The sequence below is a fragment of the Mesoplodon mirus genome (genome assembly GCF_964341445.2).
Source record: "Mesoplodon mirus genome assembly, chromosome: 3".
NCBI lineage: Eukaryota > Metazoa > Chordata > Mammalia > Artiodactyla > Ziphiidae > Mesoplodon > Mesoplodon mirus.
In genome coordinates this window covers 122,681,928-122,696,568 of record NC_138978.1, presented here as the reverse complement: position 1 = coordinate 122,696,568, position 14,641 = coordinate 122,681,928, and the positions used below count along the sequence as shown (strand labels likewise).

At 41.0% G+C, this 14,641-nt stretch overlaps 1 pseudogene across 1 annotated transcript; it reads right to left on the bottom strand.

The window, feature by feature from the left end:
* Positions 1-562: 562 nt before the first annotated feature.
* On the bottom strand, positions 563-1,552 carry LOC309799022 (olfactory receptor 10J1-like; annotated as a pseudogene). Its single transcript has one exon. The product of its transcript is annotated as an olfactory receptor 10J1-like (transcript).
* Positions 1,553-14,641: the final 13,089 nt, after the last annotated feature.

Here is a 14,641-nt window from a genome sequence, read left to right as displayed (position 1 = left end):
TAATAAACAGTTTTGCTAGAAACTGGGATAAATTAAAACAGCTGGGAGAGGAAATCTGTTTCCCCTGGGCTGTCTCATTCTGAGGCCACTTTTCCTGTCCACACAGTGATTTATGACTTGATATGTCATGTACAAGCAGATTGCAACAGAGACTCCAAGTTGAGCAATTCTCATGCTCTTAAGTAGGAAGGAAGGGATTGTAAGGAATAATGTATGTACTAGATTCTGTTTTTTTCTAAGGGACTCCCTGTTGTCTTCATTAAGTGGAGAACCACAAGAAAACCAAAAGGCCAATGAAAAATCCTTGGTCCACATTACTCCTCGACCTATTCTTCAGGCATATCCTGTCCTTGTTTGTCTAATTATCCACAAAAACAGGGCCAGCATTTTGTCCAGGGGCTATATTTAAAGCTTTCAGACTCCCGGTTAGAAGCTGTTTCTGTTCGTCTTTTCTCCTCCTCCTATGGGCCAGGTCTCTAGGAGCCAAGGACATGGGGCTCTTCTACTCATAGTTCTGCTTAGAATGGATGCTAAGAGCCTCAGAAGAACAATTCCCAAATTGTCAGGAAAGTTTCCTTCCAATGGCCCAGAGCAGAGCATCCTTGACCTCTTTGTTCCTTGGGGTGTACACCACAGGGTTCAGTAAGGAGGTGATTACAGTGTAGGTCACTGAGATCAGCTGATCCTGATCCTTGGTGTTCTCTGACTTGGGCTTGGGGTAGGCAATGGAGGCACAGCCATAGTGGACGGTGACCACAGTGAGGTGCGTGGCACAGGTAGCAAAGGCCTTCTTCCTGCCCTCGGCTGAGGCGATCTTGAGGATAGTAGAGATAATGCGGATTTAAGAGATGAAGAGCAGACCCACAGGCACAACGAGCACCAAAACACTGATGATCAAAGTCAGAATCTCATTGACAGTCGTGTCCATGGAGGATAGCTTCATCACAGGTCGGATGTCACAGCAGAGGGCCACCTTTGTTGCACAGAAAAGTAACCTGAATACAGGTATCACCTGTGTCATAGCTACAATCAGCTCAATGCTGCAGGCCCTCCACACCAGCTGGTTTCACACCCTCTTGTTCATAATGACTGTATATCTCAGGGGGTTGCAGATGGCCACATATCAGTCATATCCCATTGCTGTGAGCAGGAAGCAGTTAGTGATCCCAAAGGTTACAAAAAAGAACATCTGTGTGGCACAACCACCAGTGAGATAGACTGGCTTATACCCACGAGGCTGGATAGCATCCTTGGGAGAATGACCAATGTATATATAGTCTCTGAAGTGGACAGCATGCTGAGGAATAAGTACATGGAGGTGTGGAGCTGATGATCAATACGGATAATGGTCACAATGATTATATTACCTGCTAGGGTTAAGATGTACAGTGTAAGAAATACCACAAAAAGAGTGAGCTGGTGCTCGTGCAAAACAAACTCAGTGGTGAGAGTGTGGTTCTCCCTCTTCATTGGGTGGTCACTAAATCGGAAAAGTAGAAGAATAAAAGTTGCATAATTTTAGTAAAGCAGCTTAATCACATTTCTAAAATTGATTGAACTTCATTCTCAGCTATAAACCTGGGGATACATTTCCCAGTGGATTGAAGTTGATCTTTGGATTTACTTAACTTTGCTTAAAATATTCTTGTTCTGTGGCCATCTATTACAACTTCCTATGCATGCTAGAATCATCTAATTTTCCTCCCCCCCACCCCCACTGTATAACCATGTATGTTCCCACTTCACCTACTCTTCCTCCTTGTCATCTGGAATGCCCTTCCTCTTTTCCTCCTCTTATTTAAATCATCCCCATTCTTCAAAGACTAATGCATGTCTTCCCCTCCATCAATGCATATTGTATTCTGAAATTTTCATTTGATGCTTGAAAACAATTTGTTTAGGGATTGAATGGAGACTTCTTTTATTTCAAAACTATGAATCATCCCCTTGCATATCCTTTAAGAAGCAGAAGCAAAGCAGACTCAGAAATGTTCGTCTTGTTTTCAAGAAGGAGGTGAATCTTAACCAAGCACCATCCTCTCTCTACTGCTGTCTGAATGATGGAAGTTGGCTGACACTTCACAGCACTCACTCATGTATATTGTAAACTATGCTACATCTTCATCTTCCCTAAACTAGAAGGCAGATTTACAGCCTTACTCAACTTTGTGAGTAGGCATACACCTACTCTGCAGAGGTAAACAATTATACCAGGGAAGATGCAGCAAATTCAGGTGTCCTTCATCTAAAGCAAAAGCAGACCCTGAATATAAAGAGCAGAGTTACAATAAAGCTATATCATTTTGTTGAAGGATAGCTCTCAGTCCAATTCATGTAATATTTCACATTTTGGTCCCTTTAGACAGTAAGCTCCTGTAGGGTATATTTAAATTATATTCTGTTTTCCTTATCCATATTCAGAAAAAGGCTTTTTGCATAAAGTAAATCACATCAGTGAGGAAGGTTAGTAGGCATGGAGACCTCCTTCAAGTTTATAAAAAAATTATTTAAGAGAAGTTGGCAACCAGCTGTTAATCATTTACATGAAGAATGCTTAAAAAGAGTAAAGCTGCAACAGAATATATTTCCCAATAGGAAAAATAATTTGACACTAAAATATGTGGCTAAAGACATTTATCTTTTGTGAGGGCTCTGGGCATAAACTAGGCAGCGGTCCAGCCATGGGTGGTATGGCACGTCTACTGTGAAATAAAAAAAATGTGTGTTAGAGCTTTTAATTGTTCTAGTGATGGCCATGGGTGCTGCTAGCAATTAATGGTGCTAAATGTCCTGCAGCACATGTGACGATCCCGCCCAAGGAAGAACTGTCCTATTCCAAATACCAGCAGGGCTACTGCTGAGAAACCCTGGTCTAGAGTGTTGTCTGATCTGGTTGAAGTCTGTCTTGAAGTAGAAGAATGGCTGCTATAACCTGGTTAGTATTCTCCACCCTGGGAAGCCTATATTTCTTCCAAGAAAATCAAAGGTAGGAAGAGCAAACACAACCTTATGAAGACCTACTCCAGCTGTGACGAGCTGTTATGCTACAATAAGTTAAAGTCAGTCCATTAGCAGTGAGCCCCTTTTCAGCTCCTTTTCTAAAGAACAGTTACCTGTGACTGCATAGTGCTGAGGCACAACAGGAGAGCTGGGTTGGAGGAGGCCAAGGAGTGAAGATGGAAGTGTTGTGCTCTCTTGGCCACAGCACGCAGGCCAGGGAGGGAAGAGCGAGGTAACCAAAAGGGCCTATGATGGGCTGAAGCTGAAGGGGCAGCAGATAAACACACTCTAGTGGGAATGTGGTTAGGCTTGGGAGCTGCAGCCCTCCTTGACAGCCCCTCTGTGTGGAGAAGTCTTCAAAGCCAGAGAAGGAGCTCCCCCAGGAGCAGCCAGTGGGGCTCCTGGAGGTGTCTCCCTGTAGACAGACATCCTGAGAGCCATCCTGAGGGCTGGGAGGATACAGACAGCAGGTACCTGGGGGGCTCATTATGTGTAGTGCTCATTTACCCAGTCCCAGGGTTGGCATTTGGGGAGCCTGGCAGAAGTTTTTACTTCAAGTAGAATCAGCATTAGAGGAAGCTGGTTTATTTAGTTCCTTATACTTGTTTGAATAAACACATTGTGGCTGACCAGTTAGCTCAGTTGGTTAGAGTGTGGGGTTAATAATAAAATAATGAATAAGCACATTGTGGGTTTTTTTGCATATGTGCCTTGGAAATCCATAGTTTACACATCTAGGCAGCTCAAGCTTGGAACCATATCATCTTGGATCTCAGGAAGTTTAGGCCCTTTTTCCTACAAGCAGGATCTCTTACAGAGAGTTTAGGAATCTGGTTCTCTTTTTGGAATTAAAGTAGTCAAATATGGTCATGGTTCTGCAGAAGGCAGTTCACTCTGCCTGTCTTTCTACCCCTGTGACATTCAGAATTGAAAGGACATGGTCTTTAGATCCAAGGATCCTCTCTTGGGGGTTAGAAAACAGAGATGAGCCTCTGGACACTGTTCTCTTTACTCAAAATCACCTCCTCTTCTCCATTTGGCAAACTTCTACTAGTCTGTCAAGACCCAGCTTCAGAATTTACTTTCCGCTGAAGACTTTCCATGCATTACTTTATTGCTTCTGTAGCATTTTCTTCCTTTAACATGTGGTGCTTATCTGTGCCCATTCATTCTTCGAGCACTAAGCATAAGCCAGGCCCCGTGCTCATTGCTGGGCATACAGAAATGAATGAGATGCTTCATCAGCCTTTGAGGAGCTCACCGTTTGGCTACAAGTGGTAAACAACTTAAATAAACTGAAATAAATGTCATGAGTAAGTGGGACAGGAAAGAGATCGTCCTTGATTAGACTCAGGTTGATTACAGAAAAAATGGAGTAGGTAAATAAGACCAAGTTACAAAAGGTTTTAGAGTATTTAGACATTATCATTTTTAAGGGCCTCTCAAATGATTTCACTTATCCCTCCTGTTAGTGGGCTTCACAGTCCCTTAGCAACTAACCTCTAAAGGACCAGCAGCCCTCACCACTAGCTACCCTGCACCCTCTTCTTGTTTATCTGGTGATTTTGCTTCCATGCTGGTAAAAAAAGATACTCAACACTGGAATTCGATAGACTGATCTGGCAGCAGTAGAAGATGGATTTGAGGTTGGTGAGAAGAGGCAGGGTGGTTGCTGACAAAACAGTCAGACCAGAGATAATTGGGATTGATCTAGAGAGGGTGACAGTGGCCCATATAAGAGGGACAGATGGGACAGACATATGAGGTGAATCAATAGGGCTTGTAACTGAATCAATGTGTAGATCAAGGGAGAGGAAAGAACCAATCATTTCATAAACTACTCCCATCAGGTTCATTCATGCCAACTCCCCGATTATTCACAAATATGCATAGCTTCTTGTTATAACAGATAAATCAAACAACTGATCTATATACTAATGTCCCATCATTAGATATGATTGGTGACTATGGGATCTCAATAGGAAAGGAGTGGAGTTGGGCAAAATAGCTCAGTGCTTTATGATGCCATTGCTTTGGGACAAATTAAGAAGATTTTGGAAATGGGGCAGTGGGTAGATGGTATAAAAATGTGGTGCCAGGGGAAAAAGAGTTTTTTAGCTCCAGAGTCAACTAATATTTATTGAACACTTTCACAAGTTTTTGTCTCACTTAATCCTCCAAATGACCCTATGAAGTCAGTGGTACTATTTTCATTTTACAGATGAGAAATTATGAGGAATTTATTACTCCACCAACAGTAAGTCTATTGAAATTTGGTACTAGATGGAAATGAACATATGGAGTGACTATAGAAGCAAAGCTGGTGAAACAGTGAAGAGAACCTGCTATACACTGCTTTATTTGGGGACCATTTATTCTAGTTTATTCATGGCATTCACAGTAGTTTAGGATCCCGGGTCTAACCCTCCTTTAGGATCATCAATGGGACTTGTCCAGAGCCATGAATAGGACTCACAACAGGGTTAACTGAGGCCAGCATTGTTCCTGAATGTCTTGGTCAGCTTTGGCCGCTATAACAAAATATCATAGACTGTGTAGCTTAAACGACAGACATTTATTTCTCATTTCTGGAGGCTGGGAATCCAAGATCAAGGTGCTGGAAGATTTGGTTCCTGGTGAGAGTTTTCTCTCTGGATTGCAGATGGCTGCCATTTTTCTGTGTCCTCTTATGGTGGGGTGGGGGTGAGAGAGAGAGAGACCTCTGACATCTCTTGTTAAAGGGCTCTAATCCTATCAGGAGGACCCCACCCTCATGACCTCATCTAAACCTAATTACTTCCCACAGGTTCCATCTCCAAATACCATCACATTAGAGTTTAGGGCTTCAACATATGAGTTGTGCAGGTTGTGTGTGTGGGGGGGGGTTGCGTGGGTGGACACACAATTCAATCCGTAGCACTGAAGTTATATCTACTCTCATACTATCCCTGTCACCTGGAGCTGGGGTCTCCAATTTTTTTGGATGTGAAAACTCCTTTTTTAATTTCAAAATATTTCATGACTCTCCAGCTTGATGATGGTTGGATAATAATAGTTGTACTATTTGTACCAATTGATAGAAAAAAAAATCCTGAAAAGAGAACTACGAATTTAGTAATTCATGCTTTCAAATGAATTATGATACATTCAAAAATAGCTGCACATGTCTTTGTAAGTATTTATACACCCTGCATATGAAAGCTGATGCACACATGAATCCTGGAACTCACTGCAGTGTCTCTGAGGCAACAAGGAGAGAAGTGGGAATGATGCTCTGAGTAGTTGGTTAGACCAATAAGTGGGTAGGGCATAGGTGAAGGGAATCTGGGGTAGGAATGCAGAGAGGCAGCTGAAAGGTTTATTAACACATGGCAAATGTGTCCAGGAAGTCATTCTTGGAAGACCCTGGAGAATAGTTAGGTTCCTTTTACTGGAATGTGGGATCAAAGACTATAGGGGAAGCCCATTTTCAAAGTCAGGGCCTCCTGGGAAGAGGGAACTCATTCTATGAATGAGAACTTGTTAAAACTGCAGTTATAACTGTCACCTCGGAGTGAGATAGAAAACAATGTGGGGGACAGGGTGATGGAGCTAATAGCTATCCTGCTTCCTGCTGCCAGGAGACATCATGTCCGTAACAGTTTTGACTCCTCACAATAACCTTGGGAGGTTGATATTGTCAGCTCCGCTGTGCAGATAGGACACAAAGGCCAGGGAGGTTAAGTGACTATCCTTAGGACACATGCTTATAATGGTGGACCTAGGATAGGAACACATGCTACTCTGGCCCCAAAGCCTGTGCTCCATCTACAATATCACACTGTTTAAGCATCTCCTACATCAGGCTGTCAATGGTTTGAAGGGGGTCAGGGACAATACTAAATGTGGGTAGGAGGATGGGTACAGACGTTAATGATCTAGTGGTCCTGAGCCCTAACATTTTCCAGTGGCCTTTGGACCACTATAGATTTCCTTTTATCTTTGGAGCTGTGCTGAGTGAAGAAAGGATGCACTAAGATATTTGAGAAGAAAGCATATTACAGTACATAATTTCTGAACTTCCAGACTAATTTCCAAGACCCAATGACATTCAAATAGGATTTGAGATATGTGTAAATTCGCAATGTATAGAACTCCTTTTTTTCTCCTAGTCTTTAATTATTATAAAGGAGAAAGCTGGTTCAAATAATCATCATTAGCTTATAATGCAGCTGCAGACCCTGGGGTGAATTGCCTGTTTTTAAATCTTGATTTTGCCACATACTAGCTGTATGACCTTGAGGAATTTACTTAATCTTTTCAGGTCTCAGGTTTCTCATCTGTAAAGTAAGTTTAATAAAATACTTACCTCATAGACTTACAGTGAGGATTAAATGAGCAAAGTGCTTAAATTCATGCCTGCTTTCCAGAAGGTAGTCAATACATGTACCAAAAAGGGACATCACCAAGGGGGACAAACAACCTGGAAGTAATGTAATAATAAAAATAAAAGAGAGAGAAGAACTCTCTGCTGATGCTAATTGTGTTTTAGCTGCCCACAGATGTCTTCATTTATTCTTTCCTTCCTTTCTTCTTTGTTTTAATAATTATTGAGCAGTTACTATGTATCTGGCACTGTTCTAAGTGCAACAGATGCAGAGAGGACACTCGGGGAGTGGAGCCTGAGTGATAGATATAGGTGTCTCATGGTTCAAATTAAATTCAAGACAGCTAATGTGTAGAATAGGCTGTGAGAGGAGACACCACCTTTTCTTTCTCTTTTTTTTTTAAAGAGTTTTTTGTTTTTGATGTGGACTATTTTTAAAGTCTTTATTGAATTTGTTACAGTATTGCTTCTGTTTTATGTTTTGGTTTTTTGGCCGCAAGTCATGTGGGATCTTAGCTCCCCGACCAGGGATCGAACCCACACCCCCTGCACCACCAGGGAAGTCCCACCTTTTCTTTTTTAAATTAATTATTATTATTATTATTTTAGTTGAGGAGATTCTAGTGTATGGACCCAGGACATTCTATGATCCAGAACCAGCTCTTTCTTTTCAGCCCTGCTTCCTTCCTATGTTCTCCAAATACCACTTGTTCTAATACCCGAGTCTCCCTCCTTCTGTGTGGAATGTTGTTTCTGCTTCTATTTTCTAGTCTGTAAACACAATAAAGAGAATGAAACTTATTAAGGGTTTGAATTACCTGTAACTGTAAGAAAGCAGTGATAAAAACAACAAAATATTAAAGTTTATAAAAAATCTCTGGCTTTAACCCCAGTGTAAGTGGAGGGAAGCTTAATTGTTTTTCTCACTTCATTTGTCTCCATTGGCTCATCTATAAAATAGAGAAGATAATATCTACTCATAGTGTTCCTATGGAGATTATATGAGTTACTGTATGTAAATAGCCAAGCACAGTTCTTGATACATAATAGGCAAACAGTACATTACGTTTCTACTTCCCTCCCTTCGTCTGTCCTCCCCATCCCCACTATGCGTAACTCTGGGTTCTATTTGTATGTTAAGCCCACCCCCAAAGCACACATACCTTTATTCTCTCTCTCATGTTCATGGATGGGTCTTGTCATTAAGTTCTCCAATCTCTGTTGATTGGAAAGCCCAGGCCTCACTTTCTACCTCCTCTCCAACTCTAGATTCTCAGATGTGTGGGGATGGGGGTAGAGGTGGTCTGGTTTCAAACCCCAGCTCTTCTTACTTCACATGTGACCTTACAAACACTTCCTCCTCTGTTTAGGCTTCAGTTTCTTCACCCGTAAGATGAAGACAGTACTAATATCTACCTCAGGGGACTGATGCATGGGAAGGGTTGCATGAGAAGATGCCAGTAAGGCATTTAGCAGAGGGCCTGGTATAGAGTGTGCCATCAATAAGTGGTAACTGTTGATAAAGATGAGCATAGATTTCAAAATATGAGTTTTGCTGGTCATTGTTTTATCTTCACTTCTCTTTCCCCCGGCCTGACATCAAGGCTAGAAGGTGGCTGGTCTCCATCTAACTAACACTGTGGAGCAGCTTGCAGATTAGAAGATGATTTTCTGTCTTTTGGAGATGTGAGAAGAAGGACGTAGCGGGGGAATGAAACACAATATTCAAGCAGAGGAGAGAATCCCAAGGACCAGGAGGAGGATCTGCATGTGTGTTGGAATGGAAAAGCCACTCCCAGCGCAGCAATTCTGCAAGCGTGCCTTTGTCCAGGACCTCTGCCTTGAACTCCTACACTCATGAACACAATATTTCAGCCAGCCACCAGCTGTTTACTGACCTCACCTTTCTGCCCTCTGCTTGATATCTGGGGCACTAAGGTGGGCACTTCTGTGTTCAGGGAATATACTTTTTCTAGTACAGAGGGGGACAATTAGGTTCACTCAACCAGATTCAGATGTTCTATTTCTCTCCTCCAAGCCCCACCAGCCAGGATTGTGATAGACGGTGTGGGGATGGGACTGCATGTCCCCAATCCCTCTGGCTCATTCAGTGTGAAGACTATATTTTGAGCTAAATTCACCAATTAAGCCCTTTAAAAGTTATGCCTGAGATTTTCTGAGACTAATGCTCAGATACCACTTCCTGAGTGATTTTTCAGTATTTATATGCTTTTTATTCCCCAGGTTTTGTGACACAGCCGTACATTCATCTTTCCACTTGGCAATATTCCTAGGAAAGAAAAGAAAAAGAAAAGGTGATATTCCATGAGGCAAGGGTCATAAAGCCACATCCAGTCAGACAAGAATCATGCTTCATTGAGTCACAGAATGTGACTTACATCTCACCAGGCAGGGCTGAGGCTCTCTCAGGCTTCAGGAGAGCAAAGGCTTGAGAGTGTAGAACTAGGACTGCCAGGACTCTTGCTGTGTGTGGCAGACACGGCTCCCAGAGAATCTTCTGGAAGGGAGGACTAGAAGAAAAACTTAGAGCCCACCAAGGTCTGTTAATTAATTTCTCTCTCTGATTGGCCAGATCTGGGAGTAACAAACAGACAGAAAGCAACACTGCGTTCTCCTATGCCTCCCCAAAGCCCTGTTCCTTTAATCTGGATTTCAGTCTGTCAGAGAGAACCATTCTCCTGTGCCCCAGGACTCTGGGGTCCCTCTCCCCAAAGCCACAGTGACTGTCCCCAAAGCAGCAGTAGCAAGATCCAAAAACCATGATGCTGGGAATCTCATTAGAAAAGGGGCTCATCAACCTACTCACATAGGTAGTATGTAGGTGTCAGGGAGAAAGAAATTTTCCTCTGCCCTTTCAGGTTCTTCTGGCTGGTCTAAGAATTAAATTGACATGAGACAGATTAACATGAGAGAATCAAACAAAAGTTTAATGACATGTGTACATGGGAGAGGGTCAGGAAAACTGAGTAACTTGCCAAAGTGTCCAAAGACCTCACTTTAAACACCATCTTCAACTAACAAAAGAGGATGTTGCCGGTAGTGATTTGGGGATTCAAAGGGGAGAAAGGCAATTTACATGCAGAGAGAAAAGCAAAAGTTTAGTAAATAAATGTTTGCTTGGCCTGCAAAGACAATGGGACACAGAAAGGAATTTTAATAAACAGACTTTCCTAGGTTCCTCACTGTCTACCACACCTACTTCATATTATAGTTATCTATGGTGATGGCTCCTTTCCTGGAACAAGTCCTCCACCTGTGTCCTTTCAGTCAGTTAGGGGGAAGGTCAAAGGTTCTTCCTGAGTCTTTTGGGACTTAATTGTTTCAGCTCAAAATAATCTGCATGCTAAAGAGACATTTTGGGGTGGCAAGTTTTGCTCCCCTACATAGATGATCTAGGGTTTCCACAGGAACAAAGCTGTTTCATCAGGACATGGTCCTGCTCTGCTCAGTGGATGGAGGATGAAGAGGAGCTCTTGCCTCATGACCATTATTGTAGAAAGTGTCTACAACCTTGTGGAACCCAACCATGTTTAAGGGTGCAGCTTCATTAGACAAGCCACTCACACACTAGGGCCTCTGTACCCTAAGGGCCGAAGGATCTGTCTCTGAGGTCCCTTCCAATTTGAATATTCTGGGAACTGTGACTCATTCATTCACTGATTCCTTCAACAAATACTCATTGTGTGATTCTCACATGGAAGGTACATGGAATATAGCAGAATGGGGACATGGCATCTGTACTATATACCAGTCCTGCTGGTTTTGCCCATCAGACTCCAAGGCATCACTGCATATTGCATAGGAAAAGCTGAGAACCTTCTCCTTGAGGAAGATGAGAAGGAAGGCCCACATTGGAGTCCTTCCTGTGCCTGCCCTCTTTCTCTTTCCCAGCATTTAGGCGTTGAGCAGGCCCAGCCTTGTCTGCCTTTCATAATGCAAACCCAAGATGGGCCTTTCCAAAGGTTGAAGGAGAATCACATCAAATGTACCAGGTTCCACTGGGACTTGGGCTCTTCAGTAATCCCTAGTTCTGGTACCCAGTTTATGCCTTTCTCTTAGAGACCCCAAAAGTAGGAAAGGTTCCTTTCCTAAAAACCAGTGAACTGAGAAATGAATACTTGAAAGCCAGGCAGTTTATTGTGGTGTCTTTGATAAGCTAAGTAAACTTAGAGAGACTGATAAGCATGAAATAGTTGCTAGACATTTGGTTCAGTTACACATAGTCTCTTTCAAGGCCCTCAAACATTTACCCAAGAGCAACTGCAAATACTTAGGCTCATAAGCCACTAAGATCCAGAGACTTAACAGCTAAGAAATAGATATGTAGTATATTTATCACTGCTTGGGAATGGCCAGTGCATAGCCTCATTTGAACTGTTTAAAATCCTTTACGGAGCAGCTAAAGGAAGGCTTAAAGCTGGGCAGCAGGTATTAGCAAGACCTTAAAGTAATCATTAAATCTTGGGCCTTATTAGTCAATGTCCATTCTTCACAGTTTTTCTGGTAGCTCTGTTTAAATATTTAGCTCTGAAATTAGAAATGTAATGGAGTCTAAACCCATGAGGAAGGAAAGGAAACCCTGATATTGAAATTATGAACAGAAATGACTTTAAAATATATATATATATATGATTCTTATTGTACATTTATCTGAAAAAGACTGAAAGAAATCTGGAGTGGATGGAGGTTCAGAGGTTTTTTTTTTTTTTTCTGAAAAAGGAGTGAGTGCATCATCGGTATGTTTGGGAAGTTTTGTCTTTTCCATTCTGATTTTTTTTATATCTCTTCTTTTGGCTTATTGCATTTAGTTATGAACTACAATACAGGATTGAATAAAGGCAGTTACAGGGGCATTTTTGTCTTTTTCCAAATTTAAATGCTTCTCATGTTTTGGTCACCATTAAATGTGATGCTTGCTGCAGATCTCAGATACCCTTTATCACATTCAGGAAGTTCCCTTCTATTCCTGGTTTGTTTGCAAGTTTGTCACTAACAGTCTTTTCAATGGTCTAGTTCCTTTTCTGTATCCATTGATATAATTATATGATTTTTATTCTTTAATTGGTTAGGGTGGTGAATTACATTAATAGATTTTTCTGATGTTGACTCATTCATTTTTTTTTTTTTTTTTTTTTTTTTTGCAGTACATGGGCCTCTCACTGTCGTGGCCTCTCCCATTGCGGAGCACAGGCTCCGGACGTCCAGGCTCAGCGGCCATGGCTCACGGGCCCAGCCGCTCCGCGGCATGTGGGAACTTCCTGGACCTGGGCATGAACCCGCGTCCCCTGCATCAGCAGGTGGACTCTCAACCACTGCGCCACCAGGGAAGCCCGTTCATATGTTTTAAAGGAAAACCCTGCTTGGCCTTTTTATACACTATTGAATTCAAGTTGCTATTTTTTCATTCATTCATTATTAGTCAATAATTATCATTTCCTACTTTATCTATTTTTGTACCAAAGGTTTGCAATTAGCGACCTCTTTAAATGCTGGGGAACTTTCACCCATTTTCTATCCTCTGAGCCTGGTATCTTTTTGTGTTGTTGCTTGCTTGCTTTTTGAGAGAATAGGTTTTCACTACAATCATTTCCACTTTTTAGAGTTATTAGTCTAGTAAATTTTCCATTTCTTCTTGGTATAATTATGGTAATTTATATCTTCTTCTGAATTTGCCCATTTTACATTCTTTTTCAAATACATCAATGTAAAGTTTTTCAAGGTATGCTTTTATAATTATTTTGCTCATCTGTATCTGCCCTTTTATCTTTTTTCCTACTTGATTTTGTTTATTATATCTCTCTGATTTATCATAGTTGTTAGAGGTTATATTTTTAAATTAATCTTTCCAAAGATCCAAAATTTTTAGAAAGTTTCTAGTATTTTATATTTGCTTTAGTATTTTAATTAATTTTATTTCATTATTATTTGTTTCTACTTTCTTTGGGTTTATTTTGTTATTCTTTTTTAAGCTTTTTGAATTAAAATATTTATTTTTCCTCTTGCTTTACAGTAAATCTTATAAGGCTATAAATTTCTTTCTGAGAACTGCTTCAGATTTACCATGTTCAGTTTGATGTGTAGTGCTGTTGTAAGTTGTATTATATAAATTTTCCTTTTTACTTTTTCTTTAATTCACAGTTAATTTAGATTTATGTTAAGATAATACACTTAATACAAAAGAGCTCAGATCCTGGAGTTGGGGTGCCTGAGTTTGTGTCCCATCTGCCACTTGCTATATGTGACCTTGGGCAAGTTGCTCATCCCCTCCGTGCCTCAATTTCCTTATTTGTAAAATGTGAAGAATAATAGTGTTGACCTTAAACAATTGTTGTGAAAATTGAATGAGTAAATATTTGAAAGTTCTCAGAGTAATGGCTGGCATATAGTAAGTGCCATTAAGTGTTTATAAAATAAATCTTCAGTACTATGAGTAGGGGTAATGGAAGGTTTGGCTACTTTTTTGGATTGATTTCTTTATTGCATTATGGTCCATGAATATTATTTGTATATCATTGTTTCCAAATTTGTTGAGGCATCCTTTGGGGTCAAAACTTTCTCTGTATGAAGGTTAAAGTTTTAGGTTAGGCTTGTTACTTGTCATAACCTTTTTAGTCCTATTAATCCATTGATTATTTTATTAGTCCAAAAGAAATGTGTTAGTATCTCCCACTATGATTGGGTGTTTGTCAGTTTCTCTCGGTAGTTTTATTGGTTTTTGCACAATATATTTTGAAGCTATGCTGTTAGGATCTTACAAATTCACGAATGGAATACCTTCCTGGTGAACTGTTTTGTTTACCAATATTATAAGTCTCTTAGCGGTTTTCACTCAGAAAGATATTTTGTCTGATATTCATAATGTTACATCAACTTTCTTTTTGTCAACATTTTCCTGGATAACATTTCAACCCCTTCATTTTCAACCTGTGACATATTTTTTTTAAAGGGGAAAGTGGATCCTTCCTTTTTTTCCAATTTATTTTTTAATGTTATTTATTTATTTTTGTCTGTATTGGGTCTTCGTTGCTGCATGCAGGCTTTCTCTGGTTGCGGCGAGTGGGGTCTAATCTTCATTGCGGTACACAGGCTTCTCATCGTGGTGTCTTCTCTTGTTGCAGAGCACGGGCTCTAGGCGCGCAGGCTTCAGTAGTTGTGGTGCATGGGCTTAGTTGCTCCGCGGCATGTGAGATCCTCCCAGATCAGGACTTGAACCCGTGTTCCCCTGCATCGGCAGGCGGATTCTTAACCATTGTG